The 19,552-nt window shown below is 45.1% G+C and overlaps 1 long non-coding RNA gene across 1 annotated transcript; it reads left to right on the top strand.

Annotated features, from left to right (window-relative positions):
• The first annotated feature begins 1,220 nt into the window (after positions 1–1,220).
• LOC137485964 (uncharacterized) lies at positions 1,221–2,079 on the top strand. The gene is made up of 2 exons (XR_011005524.1): positions 1,221–1,596; positions 1,700–2,079. It is a non-coding gene; the product is annotated as an uncharacterized lncRNA (long non-coding RNA).
• Positions 2,080–19,552: the final 17,473 nt, after the last annotated feature.

The raw sequence follows: 19,552 nt of genomic DNA on the forward strand, positions 1-19,552 counted from the left end.
CCCTTCAACCCAAGTCTCTCCCCCTTTACATCCCACACGTGGCTCATCTCTGTGCCACCTGCCTGGTATGGGGCTTGTTGTGGGGCTGTCACATCCCCATCCCTAATGCTCAGTGCCTTCCTTGGCAGTAAGGGTCTCAAGGGCCACAAAGGTGTGAGAGATTGCGGTGGACTGAGCTGGTTCACAAGAAAAACTGGAATTCTTTTGGTTTATGCAAGGGGTACAGCTCAAAAAAACCAACTCAGTTTGGGTGCTGTAAGCCCAGATAAAGGCAAGTGGTGAGACCCTGTGGTGCCTGCGCAGGGTGGTACAGCCCTGCCTGGGACACCATGCAGCCCCTGCACAGGAACACAGCTCACACACACCTGGACACCGAGGAAAAAACCCCAAATAATATTGTGCCAGTACCAAACACTACAGACAGTACAGAAACACCCAGGTACAGAAACATTCCCATAAAGCAGATAAAATAAGGATGCTGCAGAACAGGACTATCACCATCTCCACTCTGCCTTAGTAAAGAACTGATTCTTTTGGAAATTATGCATCAAAGGTCTTCCAAGTTTCATTTGGCGGCGGTTGCTGTTGATGGATATGGGTCACATCCCACAAAGTTTGAGCCCAGACTATGGACAGAGGACAAATACTTCACAGAAAGAAATTGCTCTTAGCCTCACTGAATTACATGCCTGAGAGCACAAAACAGGATTTGGGCCCACCACAAAACATGAAGATTATGAGAATGACATTTTATTACATTGACTTTCCAGTCTTGTCTAGCATTACAGGATCATTTAAAAAAACATTTTGATCATTTCAAACCTGTATATGGTGAGCAAGGACTGTCTGTAAACTCTCAAGAAGGCAATCTAATTACACATATGTCCTGTAATGAAGACTCTAGGTGGCTAAAGTTAGATCTGGCAAAAATTATGAGTATACATTACCTCTGTAATGCTAAAAACCAGCTCATTTAACAAAAAAAAGAAATTGTAGCCAACCATTTCTTAATAGTTGAGGTACAGGGGGCTGCCACTTTATTTTGATACATTTTGTACAAAATATGTATACATGATTTATACATTATACAACTGTAGGTACAGACACACGAAAATATCACTTGCATTGTCTGCCAGGGTTCTTTTAGGATCATAGGAATAGTGAAGGAGTTCATGGGTCATTGTGCACGACCACACCAACAGCATGGACAGAGACATAGCTCACACTGTGCTTCCCTGCCACATCTGCTTTGGTCAGTATTGTCTTTTAGCTGAAGCAGCTCTTCGTCTTTACCTTGAGATGTGTTCACAGATATTGATCACGTCCTCTCTCAAGCTCCATCTTGCCAGGGTAAATACATGCTTTACCCAATTCCACTGCAAGGCAGATTTTCCTCTCAACCATCTCTATGCTTATTGCCCTTAGCTTTAATTAACCAGAATGTCTCAGTAAAAAAAAAAAAGAAAAAAAGAAAAGGAGCTATCATGCCACTGAGAGCCATGTTGATGTTCACTCCATATAGACTTGCCTTCTTATTTTGTATTTGAAATATTAGAAATGGAAAAAATATGCATGCAATTCCCTTAAGCTTTTAGTGTTCCTCAGGAAGTCATGAGTCATAAGCAGGCAACCAGAACAAAACAGACATGCTACATTTGAAAAAGAAGAGCACAGTCACACTGTACAAGGTGGAATGCAGATTCTCTATTGAACTGCAGCTAAAAAGTGGATAAACCATACTAGAAGAGAGGGCATAATAGGAGACAAAATCGTTTTTCTTCCTGGAAACCAACTACAAAATAAAGCCTTTAAAGCAATCCTAAAAAAGCATGAATGTCATCACCAGCAGTTCTGTCTTTCTGTACTGCTTTATGAATTTTCCTTTAAACCCATTTTTTTAAAATCCATTACTCACTGCTAAGACCACACTACAAACTACTGCAGCAATATTAACCTCCATGAAATAATTAAAGGATGGATTATGAGCATGAGACCTTACATGACACCTTTTTGGAACCTAATGTGTCTTCCAATGGCCTGCAATATAATGAGATGTTCAAATATAAAACACTGAGTTACTGCTTTTGACAGTTGTGACATTTCTTCAGTCAGAAAGACCCGAATTCCCAACTGCATTACTTACACCTTACTTTTGACCTTGGGTGGTTGAGAGCAATCTTTAAGGAAGCTATCCCTTTGAATCTCCTTTTTATATCAGCATTTAATTAGTCTAACAAATTTCCTGATGTACAATTACAATGGACTGTAAATCAGCTGTCCCCCTTTGAATCATGTCGTTGCATTTTTTAGCCTTCTGCACACTCAGACCAGCAAACACATCCATCTCTCAGCTCTTTCTACACAGCACCTATTTATCTTCAGTTGCTGCTTCCCAGACCAGGAGCTTTTCCCATCACAGGACTCCACTTACCATCCACACACTCTGGTTCTTCAGTCTGAGGGCCCCTCAGGTTGCATCATCATGTACCATCATGCAAACAGAGCAATTCACAGAAAATGCTAAAATCTTATCAGGAAGTGTATCATTTCTAGACATGGGGCATGATCACCACTACTGGCTGCATGGTTTTGACCAAGCTATCTGAAAGAGCAGCAAAGAGGAGAATGGCTTCTCCTAATCACATGAATCAGTGTCAAGCAATCCCTCAAATGAAGAGGAATACAATTGAAGTGCATTATTATTAAATGCTTTATGCAATAGTTGAGATGATGTGAAAGGCCCAAAGCTTTTTAAATTAAATCAGCTCTGATTGAGGAAATGTGATCTCATCAATGCAGTCTCTCCATGCCCTCTTACTGCACAGCTGTGTCCTGCCCCTGCTCTTTGAGCCTGCTTGTCACACCCCTGTCTGAAGGAAGGTGGTCTGCAGGTACCAGCTTGCCTCCTGTCCCCCCTGGAGACACCAGGTGGGATTTTTCTGCAGTTCAAGGCTCTGGTAAATATCACCAAAGCCTTGGCTAGAGCTCCTTCATGTGCTGCCCCAGTGCAGGGAACAGCATCCAGCTGCCCACATGGCTCTTGCTGCTGTTGCCTTTCAGCGTGTCCAGTGGAGAGCTTCAAGGTGTGCTGGGAGGAGAGGCTATGGAATCACAAACTCTTAAAAGTACTGATAGCAAAAATAATTTCCTCCCATGAACCACCACAGTGCAGAGACCTTTCCAGGTCCATTGTGCACCGGTGGGGTGGGGTGGAAGCAAACTGCATTATCTGGAGCAGTTGCTGCAGTCACAGAGTGGCTGGATTATGAGCGCTTATCCCGAAGGCAAAACAGACGATCACAGCCCTTGGATTTTTAGATATGTCAGAAGCTGCATTAACCTATAATACTTCTGAAATAAAGCACTTAGTACCACTCTAGCAAAATTATACAGCTCATTTCATAGGAAAAAATCCATGTCACAATGAATGAAAAACACAGAGAGGGAAGTGATTTAAAGGCAACACCTTGCTAACGACAAGAACATTTCTTTGACGAGTAAGGTTATAAAGGAGTGTTCTGCAGTACAACTGCATCTTTCATGAAGCATCAAATATGCTGGAAAATAAACCAAATCTTCCATGCTGACTTACCCTATTACAATGATGTTCTGGAAATTGTCAAACACACACGTGTGTGGTTGCATGTGCAGCTGGTCCCACATTCCCCATGCAAGGACCAGGAGGTCTGTCCCTGCCTGGAGTCTCCTGGAGCCTCTGCACTGCCTTGAGGGGCACAGGGCTGGGACCCCACCCTGCAGCAGGGAGGGCAGAGCCGGGACAGCACCCACCACCCCAGGGGAGGGGCACAGCTGCACCTGAGCCGCTGTGCTCTGGTGGAGGATTTCTGTTAAAAGAATGTGCAGAACATTTGTTTTCTTAGAAACACTCTTTTTTTCCACAATCACTCATTTAAATGGATTCCACTGTGCCTGTTTTATGCCTCTCTTTATTCCAGCAGAGACTAAATTAAGCTTTGAAGTTAAGTGAGAAATTCTAATGGCATTCAACTTCAATGCTATTGCCTGAATCCTGGGGAATTTAAAGAAAGGGGGAGAGCGAGAGAAAAGAAACCACTCTTTTATTGTTCTCTACAACCTAATCCTGAAATGGCTGACTTTGAAAATAACCTTAGTGCCTATCTTTATGCATTATTCATATATACTAAAGCATGTAAATACAGTTTTCAAAGGTTAAAATAAAACTCTTTTCCTGTACAGGTTACAATTATTTAATATTTTGACATGGCAACTTACATCATTAAGATTAAGCAGCACATAGGGGGTAAAAGTGACCTAAAACAAGCATGAACTTTTCTCATCAGTATGGAACATCTACACATTACCCAGAAAACAGTCAGACTACAAGTATGCATAAGGTCTTCCAAAAAGGAGGGAAGAATCAAGCATTTTAATTTCATATAAAAGTGTAGCTGCCACTCTGCCATTGACTAAGAATGAGGTCTGTCAAAATGTATATTCACAAGGAATTTCTTGGCATGGTAACAGTCTTGGGGGATCAAATAGTGGTATTATTCCAGTTTTCAGAGTAATAATGAGCACGTAGTCAGAAATGGAAGATACATTAATGTGTATTCAATTACTACAACAATACATAGGATGCACCTGGAATGTACCTTACACACTGTGTGGTCTGATTTAAGCCCATGCCCTCCCCACGGCAGAGCTTTTGTATGGCTGTGAGCCACAGCCCAGAGATGCAAATTCTGTGCTCTTTGGGCAGTGCCAAAAATATCATTTCACCCAGCACTGTCATGACTAAATTTCCTGGCTGCAGGATGAAGCAGGCCTGGGCTTTAAGCAAGTGTTCACTTCTTGTAATGTTCATTCAGAAAGGGAGAGACAACAACTCCTGCCCGTGACAACTTCTTCCCAGCTACAAACAGGATTAATCCTAATTGCCAGGGACAGAAATCCTGTTAGGCTATCCAGCCTGGCTCTTTGGTAACACAGGATTCTCCCCCGGGCTCCTAGGTTATTATCTATTACTTTGTTTAGTCTGTCTTCCAGCTCTGTGTTGATGCCCATACCTAGTACCTGAGCACCTCTCCAGTAATTTACATTGCTGAGGAAGATCAATACATTTCATGGGCTCCTCAGTTCTCCATTCAGGTCACTCAAGGACACTGGGGGAGTGGTGCAGGACCAACTGTTAGATGCCAGCAAGAACACCCTTCATCCTCCTTCTGCTCTGTCAAAAACTGCCTTTGAAAAAAGGCCATGTTCAAAGTGTCCCAAATTAAGCTAATAAACTTCAAAAAAACAAACAAGAAAAATTGCACCTGCCAAAGCAAGTGCATTGAAAACGACTTGGTTTAGTTCAGACTACCTCAGCTTTACAAACCCAGTTCATGGTTGGTTGTTTTTGAGTGACTGAAGGTAAACCAACATCATTCCTGGGCCTGTTTTGTCCCTCAGACTATTTACATTCATGCACCCACAGATTTTCTCTTCAGCTGTCTTATGTGGCAGCAATATGGGAAAATAAAAAGGGGAAATAAATAGAATTTTCAAATTTCTTCTGGGTCACGAAACAAAATCTTCTGCTCACATCTACAGCAGCATCAAAATTAAGTTCAGAGCTTTTGTAAACATAGAGGTTTGTCACAAATGCTTAATCCACTTCTACTCACTCTCCATGTAATGAGGCACAACAAAATTATTTTCAATGTACTTTCTGCATTATTTCACCAGGGATTGTTAATGCTGTTTCATTTGCTATTGCTGCAAATATATAGCTAATTATAATTAGACAGGAAAATGCAAACCATGCATTGACTGTCATTCTCCAGAGCTGTGTAAGGAAGACTCTTGTTTTACAGAGCATCCCTTACCCAGAAGCAGTTCACTACTCTCAAGTCAGAAAAGCTGAAATCCTTAATTTTAATCACTCACTACAAGACATATGCTAAGTGTAAATACATCCAAGTTGAAAATTGCTAAAGCACTAGCATAAATGCAAAATACCTGTAATCAGAAAAATGCAGAGGGGAACTTCCAAAACAACTTGTTTCCACGGCATTTTACAAAAACTCATATTGTAATTTGTAAATTGCTTTCAAAAATAAAAGCAGGCCTGCATCCCCAGTGTGGAGAAATAAAAGCTACATCCATTTCTAGTCAATCCTGTCAATTTTATCTGTACTAGGAGCACAACAAAACTATTTTTATAAAAAGACCAGAATGAAAAGTAATTAACTTTTATTTATTAACTTAAACTTTTATTTAATCTAAGAATTAATTAAAATAAAGATTTGCAGTCAGTTGTGAACATCAACAAATGAACACAACATTATTCTAATAATGGCTTATTACATTATTTCTCTGCTGGAATGCAATATTGATTGGAAATCCTTGGGATGGAACAAATTGATTATTTGTGCAAATTTAACAACTGTTTGCTTACAAATGCAAATGCTTATTGTTTAATTTGAAATAAGTCCATAGGAAAGTTCCAGATGCTGGCAAAGAAGGCCCAGTGCATCCACTGCTCTAAGCATTTACACCTGAGATCAATTAACCCTGGTCAGTTTCTCACTGTGCTCAGGGGTGACTCAGTCCAGCCTTTCCCAGAGCCCACTGTCTGAGCCTGGCTTCCACCGGCTGGTGCTTCAGCAGAGCATTCAGCCCCGGGAGTCAGGTGTGCTGGGCAGCAGGGCCGGCACATCCGCTGGGCTCCCACGCTCCTCGGGCTCCAGCATCCCCCCGGCTCCCTCATCCCCCCGGGCTCCAGCATCCCCCCGGGCTCCAGCATCCCCCCGGCTCCCGCATCCCCCTGGGCTCCCGCATCCCCCTGGGCTCCAGCATCCCCCCAGCTCCCACATCCCCCCAGCTCCCACATCTCCCTGGGCTCCAGCATCCCTCCGGCTCCAGCATCCCCCCGGTTCCAGCATTCCCCCAGCTCCAGCATCCCCCTGGGCTCCCGCATCCCCCTGGGCTCCAGCATCCCCCTGGGCTCCCACATCCCCCTGGGCTCCAGCATCCCCCTGGGCTCCCGCATCCCCCTGGGCTCCAGCATCCCCCCAGCTCCCACATCTCCCTGGGCTCCAGCATCCCCACGGCTCCAGCATCCCCCTGGCTCCAACATTCCCCCAGCTCCAGCATCCCCCCGGCTCCCGCATCCCCCCGGTTCCAGCATCCCCCTGGGCTCCAGCATCCCCCTGGGCTCCAGCATCCCCCCGGCTCCCGCATCCCCCTGGGCTCCAGCATCCCCCTGGGCTCCAGCATCCCCCCAGCTCCCACATCCCCCCGGCTCCCGCATCCCCCCGGTTCCAGCATTCCCCCAGCTCCAGCATCCCCCTGGGCTCCAGCATCCCCTGGGCTCCAGCATCCCCCCGGTTCCAGCATCCCCCTGGGCTCCAGCATCCCACCGGCCCCCGCATCCCCCTGGGCTCCAGCATTCCCCCAGCTCCCGCATTCCCCTGGGCTCCAGCATCCCCACGGCTCCAGCATCCCCCCGGTTCCAGCATCCCCCTGGGCTCCAGCATCCCTCCGGCTCCCGCATCCCCCCGGTTCCAGCATCCCCCTGGGCTCCAGCATCCCCCCAGCTCCCGCATCCCCCTGGGCTCCAGCATGCCCCCGGCTCCCGCATCCCCCCGGTTCCAGTATCCCCCCGGCTCCCGCATCCCCCCGGGCTCCCGCATCCCCCCGGCTCCCGCATCCGCCCGGTTCCAGCATCCCCCTGGGCTCCAGCATCCCCTCGGCTCCCGCATCCCCCCGGCTCCCGCATCCCCTTGGGCTCCAGCATCCCCCCGGGCTCCCGCATCCCCCTGGGCTCCCGCATCCCCCCGGCTCCCTCCCCTGCACAGCACCCAGCCTGAAGCAGACCCAGGCCTTCTGGGGTGTTGGAACACCCACCTCTAGTGTTCCACATTTCATGAGAGTCACCAACAGTCCGCCCACACAAACACCGAGACACAGCTCTGCCCGCACCCTCCTTCGGCAAACTCCTGCGAAGTGCCGGTGACCGCAGGCGGCGAGAAGAACCTCGAGGCAGAAGCGCTCAGGCAGCGTTTGACTCGCGGCCCCAGCCGAGCAGGACGTGGGAGGGGAGCAGTGGAGGGAAATCCCTTGCTTGTAACGTGTCTTTGCTTTGGCAGCACTTTGCTTACCCTGCTAGGGAGCTGTCATCTCCGTGACACTCCAGGGATCCCTGAACGGGCAGCCAGCATTAGATCTTAATCAAAAATCTCCACAGGCCAGAAAGGGGAGGGGTCTGTTCTGTCTCTGGGAGTAAATCTCACAAGCCATGGTACAGTATCACCTGCCGGGAAGCAAATGGCACAGCTCATCCTCTGAGATAAACCCCCGCTGAATTTACCTGAGCTTTGCCGGGCAGTTACATGGTTCAGGAGTCAGTCATCCTGCTGTTCTAGGGCTGTCAAAAACCATTGCTTTAGCTGGTAAAAGTTAGCATCATTCTATTGACTTCTAACAGACTCTTTTTGGTTTATCAGCTGCTGAGGATCATCTCCTTCAGCCATTTCAAGGTAATAAAAATGTTGTTTAAAAAACGTATTACAACTGATAAACTCCCCATGCAGGGAAACATTAAAAACAATTTCAAAGTGCAAGTTGCAAGCCTGAAGAGATGCCTATTGCTATTTGTGCAGTAAAACAGACAAGGGATTCATCAAGTGATTTGGTTTTCAATACAGAAGGACAAATAGAGGGGAAAATGCTGCTCTGAAGTAGCACAGAATTCGGGTTTTCATGATAATGAGATTAGCAAGATAAATGCAGTGTCAGAGTACTTCACTGCTTTTTCCCATCAGCAGAAGCCGCACTGTTAGCCTCACACTGGAGCAGGGTTACCAAATGGTTGGCAAAAACAGGAATGAAGTTTAACATGGAAAAGCCTCAGATGCTAAAACTAAGGTCTATTAATATCCACAGGCTTCTATCTCTGTTGGGAGTAACAGTATCAGAACTGCCAAAACAACTCCCAGACCTCAGGAAGAAATTGTAATCATTCTGAAGAACGAAATACTCTCAAACACCTGTTTGTGGGTCCAGAACAGTGAAAGGCAACTACAATATTAATAAAAAATATATCTCTGAGGCAAAAAGCAACAGAACTTATTTCACCCAAAACAATGACACACCTTTTAAATTCAGCCCTTGTGCAGCTCTATAAAGTACAATAATTGAAAGAGGGGGGAAAGCTTAATGCTGATAGATGATTTCTTTCAGTGAGTAACAGCTTCTGACTTCTTGCAACTTGATAAAGAGGAAATGACCCAGGGGTCTATTTCACATCACTTCCACTCAAAGCTTACCTGCCTCAGTGAGGAATAACACATTTCTGCTTTGGCTGAGGAGGCTCAGAGCTGTTGCCAGCAAACTGTCCAAGATCCCCTGTGCTCTGTGAATATTCATGTACCAGAAGGATGCTCAGTGGGGTGAGATGGCAGCAACCCTTTCAAGAGGAGTCAGGAATGCCACCAGCACTGGAAAAGCCACCCAGCATCTTGTCATTTTACTCTTTATTGAAATATTTTGCTTTCCCCTACTTCCATACAATTAAATTTGCCATGGTGAATTGGCATGCAAAATTGCCCTCTCCATATACATTGTTGCTAAATTACTCTATAATTAGTACTAACATATTGTACTTAGAGCATTTACTATGCTTGATGGTTCTATCAACATAACCTTATTGTGATCTACAGCAGTAAGGATGACAATTAAAATGGTATTACTCACTTTTAAAGAGCCACTGACAACTTCTACCTACATTTGCAAGCATCCTTTCAATCATGCTTAGCCTCCTCCATAAACTCTTTTAATAATTCTATAGTGCTGATTTCCCTGTGGGGAGAGAAAGAAAAAGAAAAACCTTCCCTCCCTTTTGGGCAGGACAGGGAGGCAGAACATCCAGAGCCATGATGGGGTACCTGCCTCCCATGGAGCAAACACCAGGGCCTTTTGAATGCCCAGGAAATCAGTCCTGGAAATCCCCCATATTATTCAGCAGGATTTGGGATCCTAAGTTCTTGAAGCACTTCTGCAAATCCTGGTTTATTGCCCAGGAGGGCAGAATTTACATACCCCCAGGGACCCAACAAAACAGAGAAGTAATTCCTCTGTTGGAATTCTATCCAGTCACATGGGCCTATTCCCTGTGCACTGTCTCAGAGCCAGGACCAGGATTTAGCCCTTGGTTAGAAAGAATATTTATATATCTGCTTCATGCAAGCTGAGTGCAGGATCCACCATAAATAGGTAACTTAACACTAGAATTACTTTTTAAATTAAGCCTTCATTTTTCATACAGAAAAGGAAATCCATTGGAATATTAATAGCCCACATCTTTCAGATTTCTATTCAGGTACGGGGGAGCAGGGTGAGGAGGAGGGGTAGAAGTGACCTCAATTCTGACAGTCACATAATTTTGTGGTTCAAAAGTTATTGAAACGTTTCAGAGCATAATGCCCAATGATTTGCATTCCAGAGACCTTCCCCAGAACCTGAAGGATTGCTAAAGGGTGCGTACCGCAGCTCTAATGCTTGTGCCCTTTTCTCAAATTAGTGATACTCTCAAGCTCTGATGAGATCGTATCTGACACAGAGCAAAATTATGGTAACAGTCATGTGTGATCTTACCCAGTCCAACTCCTATTTCCATGGGAATACAAAAGGAAGGAAAGTTCCATTAAACTGTATTTGAGAAGGTGATATTCACCCTGCAGTTACAGGACTCTATCTGAGCACTTCTTGTCACATCCTGGGAAAAGAGTAGAAAAAGAAAATTCAGAAACATCACCAATAATCTAAGCAATCATGTAATACAATCCCAGCTACAATTTAGTGCTGATTGTAATTCTAGGTTTCTAGATGCAAGTGAAGGAAACCAGATGGATTTTGGGGAACTGTTTCCACATGTATAATTAAAAGGGTGCTATAGCAGCTGAGGATCTGGCCTCGCTTGTGAGAGGCAGGGTTTGAACAGTGTGTTTTGCCTATAATTTGGCTATGGCCAGAACACATCCAAATAGCTTCCCACTTCCTTAAGGGAGGGATGATTAGTGACTGAGAGAGGCATGCTCTGAGAGTCATCTGTGAACTGGGATTTGAACCTGAAATTGCTATCAAATACCCAGTGCACAAAGAGACACACCACACATGGCCACTAAAAATATGAGGAGCGGGCCTGAATTATTTGTTTAGTTTCTGAGCTCACCACCAGCTGAGGAGCCTCCTGATGGGTGTATCTGCCTCAGGTCTGATACTTTCAGGGAGGAACCACAACTGCTGTTGTAGAAGGAGAAGCACTTAGCAACACCTCCTATTAAGTGTCAGTGGTCTCAAACAAGCACACTAATATGGATTTAATAAGAATGCCTAAGTTAATTATAAATCCATTTATTGTTAGAAGTTCACAAAAGATTTAATAAGAGATTAATCCAGATGTGTGCTAATTAGCTGAAAGCTGTATGAAGGGTAAAACTCCCACCTGCACCAGGTGGTGTTTGGTCAATGCCGGATTTGGCTTCCGCCATCCCTGGTGCCGAAAGGACTGAGCTGGTCCTGAGCTGACCTCACTGCAGAGACAAAACTTCACTGCAAATGTACAATGACCTTCCCATCAATACTAGATAGTTGCAAAGATATTTTTGTAAAATCATTTTAATGCTCTACCTGCAATTCAATACCAATGCAATCAGATGAAGATTATGCACATACAGCTATGACTCACTGACTGCCCTGCTCAGCCACATGGTGTGTTTGAGCGGGAGAATATAAAGCAAAGAATTTCCCTTCAAAATATAGTGTAAATGTTAAATTCTAATGTGTATTTTTTGGAGGACCATCTTTAAACACATATGCATGTGTTCATTTGCTGTCAGGGTTATTAGACACCGTTAGATGTGAGCCAAACTCTGCTCAGAGTGCTGACAGCACTGGAGGAATTATGGATGTGATCCACCTTCCTTCCCATGGCTAGACCAAGAAAACAGTAACTTGATCTTTAAAGGTCTAGACTATCTGTTGCAGAGCTCTCTGGGGCCAAGAAGACTTTTCCACAGGGAATAAGCCTCTACCCATTCTTTAGAGTAAAGGGTTGGATTCCAATGTCTGTCCCCATAAAGTACATTTATTTAGACCTCATGCAACTAAAATTCAGTCATGTTACTCTGGCCAAACAGGTATTAGAGAAGAGAGTTTTAACTTGAATATCAAAACCATTCAAACTCCCCTCAATAGTTGTTAAACAAAAAATCATTCAGAGTAAGACTAACTCATGTTAACATTAAAACAACTTGCAGGGGGAAAAATGTGAGAAAGCAAGCGAGAAAGTAAACTTGATATAAATCAAGCCTAAACACTCCACCAATCATCAGCTCTCTAAATCAAAAGATCTGACAGATTTTCCAAGTGAGAATCAATCTTCCTGTCTCTGCAGTAAGTATACTGTAATCCTTTTTCCAGCACAGTACAGAAAACTTAACTGCCACATTCAGGATTTATTGAAAAATATTCTGCCAGACTGTTTGAATGCTGCTGTCTTGTTTTTAAACAAGAGGTCAGAAGAGTTTTCATGGCTCTATCCTTCTCCGCTGTCCAAAACAGCTTTGGTGGAAGATAGCTCACATAGTTCATGTGCCTGCCCCAACAGTCCCTGTGTCCAGAACCTGAGGTGATGCTCCTGCCGGATGACAGCCCCTCACCTCCTGGGCGTGGCAGACGCTGCTGAAAGCACAGAGAGGTCAGTGTGGGGAAAAGGAGACAATAAAGCAAGGACAGTTAAATAAGAAGGAAGCCAGTACTAAATCCCCCTCACCCCCAGCACTGCCCCTGCCTTCCCTATCTATTGCAGCCTGCAAATCAAAGCTCAGCCCTCAGCAGACAGACTGGGATAGGAATAGATTCTGACTATAGGCAACAGTACTGGAAATCAACCCCTTAATTCTCAGTGTAATACAGCAAATCAATGCTTCTGGCATTGGAATCTGTTCATGTTACAACAAATTCAAGTGATTCTGCAAAAATAACCCTGAGGCAACATGTAAAGAGAGAGGGAAAAGCCATTGTATTAAGAAACTATTTAAATTCAGAAGCCACTGAAAAACCCATCAGCTAAGATTTCACCAGAGTTTCTAGGGCTATTTTTAAAGCACACTGATGAGTTGACAAGAGGTATTCTTCTCTTCCCTATTGCTTAGAGCCGGGGGACTTCAGCAGATCCATCTAAGAGGCTACCTCACAAGAATTTTGTGGCTTGCAGCAGACACTGGCGCTGTGGTGATGCTCCTGGGCTGGTGGTGCTGGTCACTGAGCTCTGAAGATGGCAGAACTGTGACTCCTTCAAATATTAGACACTGTGTGCTAACACTGGTCCTGGCTCGATTTCAGTTTGCTTGGTTACACCCCAGCAGTCTGCAGCCCCTGCACTGCTGGCTGGGAGGACGATCTCTCTCTGCCCTCCATGACCATGACATGGCAGCGCTGGTCCGTGCCAGGGGAGACTGGGTTTTGGTGAGGGCAAAGCGACAGCCACAAGTCGTCTCTGTACGTACCAGAGACGTTAAGGTGTGTACTTCCCATGGGAACTTAGAGGAATGTCAGAACTGCATGGTTTATCCATGATAACCCAGAGGGAGGGGAAGGCTCCAAGCAGGGATGTGATGAAGCAGCAGTGTGAGGAGCCCAAGGCTCAGTCAATGTTGAATGAACAGGCTGATGCTTTAGGAGCTGGCCTGGCAGGGAGCAGGCAGTGAGATGCAACTGAGCTTTCTCACTTGACCTTCAGAGGAGGGAAGTGATCTGGTAAAACTTTAAGAAATGCATGTTCCCACTAGTGAAAAGAAGCGAGCAGAGGAGAGGCCGTTTCCTTCCTGTTTATCCTTTAGTCTCTCTAAAAGCTTACAATGAGAGCTTAATATAGTTTGTTTTTTAACTAGGATAATTTGTATTCCAGGAGAAAAGCTGAGGTTTGATGTTCCTTCTAAGTCTAGAAGATACAACAGCCAATGGGTCTGTTCAACAGCAGAAGCAGACCTTGCAGGTATTTTTGTTCTACATTGATAAAGATGGTTATTCTTTTTCAAAAGGCATATATATATATATTTCTTTGCTTTCTGCATGTATTTTTACTTTCTTATAAGCCCAAGTAACACATTTAATGCAAAAGTCCCGTGAGAATGCCCCCAGAACTGCAGTGCAGATGTGTCACTGTCCACTTTTCCCGTGAGCTGCACCTGTTCCTCACCCCATCAGTCAGGAACATACCCCTGTGGGGAACAGCCTAACATCCCTTCAGGTGAATATGCAGGAAAGATGGGATCTGAACTGGTGTTCAAAATTCAGCAAGAACAATTTCCTTTAGAAATTAATTACTGCTGACATCTAATACAATTGCAGCATGCAGGCAGACACCAGCAATTAATTAATCGTCAGTTTTCAAAAAAGAGGGTATTGATTTGTTGTTCCTCATAAACCTGGAATATTAGATTGACGACAAGACAATTACATAAAGTCAGGGAAGGAAATTGGCTTTCATGAACGAGACAAATGGAAAGGAGTCTGGGTGTCTCTGGTTTTCACATGAATCCCAGTTTAGGGTCATACACCAGAAAGACACATCCAAAACAGCTCATTCATTCCTCTGAAAAATTCTCTCAAATAAATAAACGAGGCTGTCCCATCCCCTGCTCCACCTCCAGCACAGAGCCACTTGCAGCAGAGCAGGACTTGGCTGTGCTGTACAGCCCAGCAGCCCACTCCTCCACTGGAAAATGTCAGCTCTCAGCTCCAGAGCATCTTCTGTGAGTAGTTCTGTTCAGTCCTGCTTTCCTGCAAGCTTCCTCCCCTTCCAGACAGCTGTATCACATGGAACCTGAGTGGCATGGCCAAAGCAGCATACTATCAATCACACTCTCTTTATTCCTGGAGCACAATTGTCTCTTTTAAATTATTTGCCCTATCCATCGCTCTGTCACACCTCTCTGTTTCTCTTTGTCTGCATACATATTATTTACCCCCCATAAATACTCTTTCCCATGAGATGGAAGCTCACATTTGGGGCATTATTTAGGGGTTTGACTGGCACAACTTCAGTGATTCAAGAGGGAAAACCAGCTGAAAGACCCTGTCATCCCTGCCAGTCTGTGCACTGCAGCCCTGGAGGGTGACAGGGCCCTCAGCAGGAGCAGGGGCATTGCTGCTGCCCTGGGCACCCTCTGCCCCTGCTCTGCCCATCTGTGCCTCTGGCCAGTCCCACGGCTGCCCATCCTCTGCCACGGCCAGGGGGCACAGAGCACCGAGGTCTCCCAGGGCAGAGAATGTGACTAAGCAGTGAATTTCAACTGGTTACATGGTGTCTGGTGACAACACCACCAGCACAGAAATCCTGGAGAAAAACAAACAGGAAGATCTCACGCAGGCAGTTTCCATGGATGCAGCTGCTGCTTGAGTGGGTTAAAAAAATAAAATAGTCTGTCGTCCAGAATTTCACATTCTCTTTCTCCCTGCATTCACATGCGTGGGGTTCGAAGCTGTTAATTCCCATTTCTGTTCCTGCCGCTCCTCCCCAGAGACTGGGAACGTGCCACGTCCTGATTGACATGACAGGCCAGGGAAAAGGGACGTGACCAGCTTGCCTGTTCAGTGTTCAGTATGCTGACAAACAACCCAATACTACATTGCCAAGGAACTAAAGCCTGTCTCAGAAAGCCAAAGCTTCATTAGCAGAAGCTATTTACTTGCTGCCCCGACCAGGAAGGCAAGGGCCCCGCCAGCCGTCATGGCTTTGGCTGAGGACAGTGCTCAGACCTGGGTGCTGCAGACTCACTGGGTTCAGTGAATGTGAGAGGAACGTTCCAGCCCTCAGTGATACAACTTTTTGGCTTGAGTTCCTAAGAAAATCAGGAAAATCACCTTTAACTGTGCTGGTCAGGGGGTCACCTTACAGCTCTCCTCCTCATCTTCCATTCCACCTCCTTTCAATACATTTTATCTTTTTTTTTTATTTTTTTATTTTATCCTTTAATTTATTCCTTCCAAGGAATTTGGCAAAATCTTCAAGGCTTCTGAGCTCCCCAAGTTCTGGTAAGTTTCACCCCAAATAAGCCTGCTGCTTGCAGATGTAATAGGCTGTTTGGGCCAGAGGAAATCCTCCTCCCCAGTGCTGCTGCTAACAGGTGTATTCCCAGGCAGCACTGATCTCTTCCTGCGGGTCTCTGGCCTCCTTCCAGGCAGGACTCACTTTGCAGGGAGCGGAGAGGCAGCCCCACCAGGCTCAGTGCAGGGTTAAATTGGTGCAGAGGTGTTACAGCTGGGTGAAGGAGCTAGAGACACAAAGCACAGGGGACAGGAGGGGTACCCAGCAGGGCTGAGCCTGGGAGCCCCAGCAGAGTTCCCATTATCAGCCTAAGATGTCCCAGTCTTGGGAACCACTAGGAGGATGCACCCTGCTGTAGGAGCAGCTTGACTGCATCAGCTACCGACTGTTCCAGAAACACCCTGCTGGTGAAGCCAGATCAGCCTAATTAGACCATCTGAGGACTCTCAGGCTCAGCACAGCTGATCTCATTGTTTGCTTGGGAAGGTGTATCTTCCAAAACCAGGAATACGCTTGACTTAAAAGGCTTCCCTGCAACTGAGGCAACTCTCAGTATTGTTTTCAGAAGTGACTGAGGCAGATTTGGAGGTGGGAAGGAGAAAAGGACTGTCACATATGTGATTTCCAGTAAAAATCCCTCACTTCCACTCAAGGACATCACCCAGAGCATGTTGCCCAGGACCACCACCAGTCAGGCTTGGGTATCTCCCAGGACAGAAGTCACCCTCCCTCTCTACAGCCCATCCCAGGGTCTCACCACCCTCACAGCAAAGAAGCTTTTTCTGATGTTAAATGTAATGTTCAGCATTTCCATTTGTACCCATTCCAGTGACAAAGCTGAAAGATAAATTTTGGAGTGCTTGATGTGCTAAGATTGTGACACAGAGACAGCAGCTCTGCCCATGGGACTTGCTGTAAAGGAGCAATCCAGTCACTGGGAGTGCTTGTTTTTACATCACCTGCAGAGAGAACCACTCTCCATCTACCCCAAATAAGTCCTGCTTCAGAAACATGCTGTGAGTGAAGTCCACGGACAGAAAAAAACAACCTGCCTTCGACTGCACATGCCGGAGCCCTTTGTGTCTCCCACGAGAGGGAATGGGCTCTGGAATGTGAAGCCCTGGCACCTTTCACTGTGGCCTGGCATTCCCTGTGCATCTTCTCTGCCAGGTGAGGAGCTGGCAGTGACTCCAGTGCTGTGCAGTCCTCTCCCTGAAGCCCAGCTCACACGTGCTCAAATTTGCAGCCTTGGCACTGCATTTCTAGTGCAGCATCTCCCTCCTGTTACATTGCATTTTTCCTTTGCTATTTAGCACTTGAGAAACAAAACTGATTAGAGATGTCTCACTGGAGACTTTGGTTTCAGGGAGTAGAAGGAAGCAGCACTAAAAGCATACTGAATATTCATTCAACAATAAAATCCTAATTCTCCTTAGCAGCTCTTCTGGGCAACACATTCCAATGTGAGATTTGAACATCAAGGTGAATATTCATTATGTTGCAGTTGGCTTTTTCCTCAGCAGATCTCATTTCTACATCTCATTGCTGCAAAATCTCGTACACAAATAAACTTACTGCCAGGGCTGAACAGAAAAATAACATCAACGAGATTTGTATGTGCAGGGTGGGCAGCAAACACTAAAGATTTGTAAAATGCAAATTTCACAGCAGTTTAGTAAATACCAACAACTACCAACTCACCAGAGTTGTCCAGGGCATCCTAATGTCTGCTTGAACCTTTATCACCTTTAGTTATCCACATGCTGTCACCTCAAGGAAGAGCAAGATGGGGACAGGAGCACGAGCACTGTATCACTGTGAGCTGTACAGCACTTACACAATGGCAGGACTGGGATCTGTGCTGAGCTCTTCAAACACCTCTTTTCTAAAGAAGGGTTACTTCACACTGTACTTAAAACTATTCCCAGCTCTTCATGAAACAATGTCCCAGCTCACTTCAGACATGAATTGCAACGTACATGTGCAAAGGAAATAAGAGTCAGTTTTTATGGACAAGCTGCCTCAGGGATTTCATTCAGAATTATTGTCTTCAATTTTATTAAAATCAATATGAGATTTTATTACAGTATAAATTAAACGGGAGGCTATTTGCTCCTCAGATACCAGAAGCAATAGTATGAACATCGCTTCAAGCGATGATATTCATCCAGATGTCTTAGCTAATGTTATCCATGTACAAGTGTGGAGTACCATTTCTTTTTCTCTCTTATTTTTTCATCCCTTAAACACTGGGCACAGTTCATGAAATGTGACTGAGGCTTACAGATGATACTCAGATATTTTTAAAGGCTCAGGAAACTCAGAAAGGGCTTGAACAAACTATTAAGATCTGTGGGAAATACTCTACAGTGAGTGATTAAAGAGATCAATTTGTTAAGTTTATTAAAAAGAAGGTGAAAGGTGGCTTGATTACAGGGTATTAATAGGTTCACAGGGAGACAAGTACATGGAACTAAATGGCTTTTACCCTAACAGAGAAAACGGCCACCATGCTCAGCAGCATGCACCAGCCAGGCAGGTGGCCCGGGCAAGGGGTGCTGCTGGGGTGCCTGGTCCTGGCACCAGCACCACTGCCAGACACAAACCCTGCAGCAGGGTCAGACAGGGGGTTTGGGAACTGAAACAAAGAGATTTGGGTTCACCTGCTTGCAGGCAGCAGCTGAGGTCTGCTAGAGCTGAGAAGCTCTAAGCCCTCACATAGGTGGCAGTCTGGTAATAGCACTGCTTTGAGACTGAAATTTCTAAAACCAGAGTGAGAAGATGGGAGATTTCATGGAAATGCCAGAGTTTTGGAGGAAAACCGTCAAATGCTGTGTTACAGTAGATGTAAAATAAACTGTGATAATAGCCAATATCCTGTCAAAGTTGATCTAATACTCACTTAAACTGGACTTAGATGCTCGAAAGGTTAATGTGCCAACAACTCATTTCACTGAACTGCCATATATCAGTAGACAAATCATTTAAATAAATATAGACACACTCTGAAGAAGGTCAGCAGGGCCCATAAATGCAGGTCATATCCTAAAATGATGCAAGTTACTGTCACTTAGAAGGAAAACATTATATCAGGCTGATTTGCATAGGGAGAAACTGTCCCTAAATACTCAAGATGGAGAAATCAAATGCAGACAGCAGCTAGTTACACAATCTTTAAAGCTCATCCCAACACATGATACAAAACTAAAGCACTCCCAGTTTCCCTCTAGATCTTACTCTTTCTTTAATTAGGTCATTTGCATAAAAAATGGATTTCTATATTCAAAGTTTAACAGTTCTAGCTGAGGTTTTGTGCAGGGTTTTTTTTCCTCACATCTGAAATTGCCTTTGCTTTGGGGACATAATAATTTCTCTCTTACTAATTATGATGTCAAAACCAAAGGATTAGCTACTCCACTAGGAATATATACACAATGAGAGGTGATTACACAGCATTCCCTTCTCCATGCA

This window comes from Anomalospiza imberbis, chromosome 20 (genome assembly GCF_031753505.1).
Source record: "Anomalospiza imberbis isolate Cuckoo-Finch-1a 21T00152 chromosome 20, ASM3175350v1, whole genome shotgun sequence".
Taxonomy (NCBI): Eukaryota; Metazoa; Chordata; class Aves; order Passeriformes; family Viduidae; genus Anomalospiza; species Anomalospiza imberbis.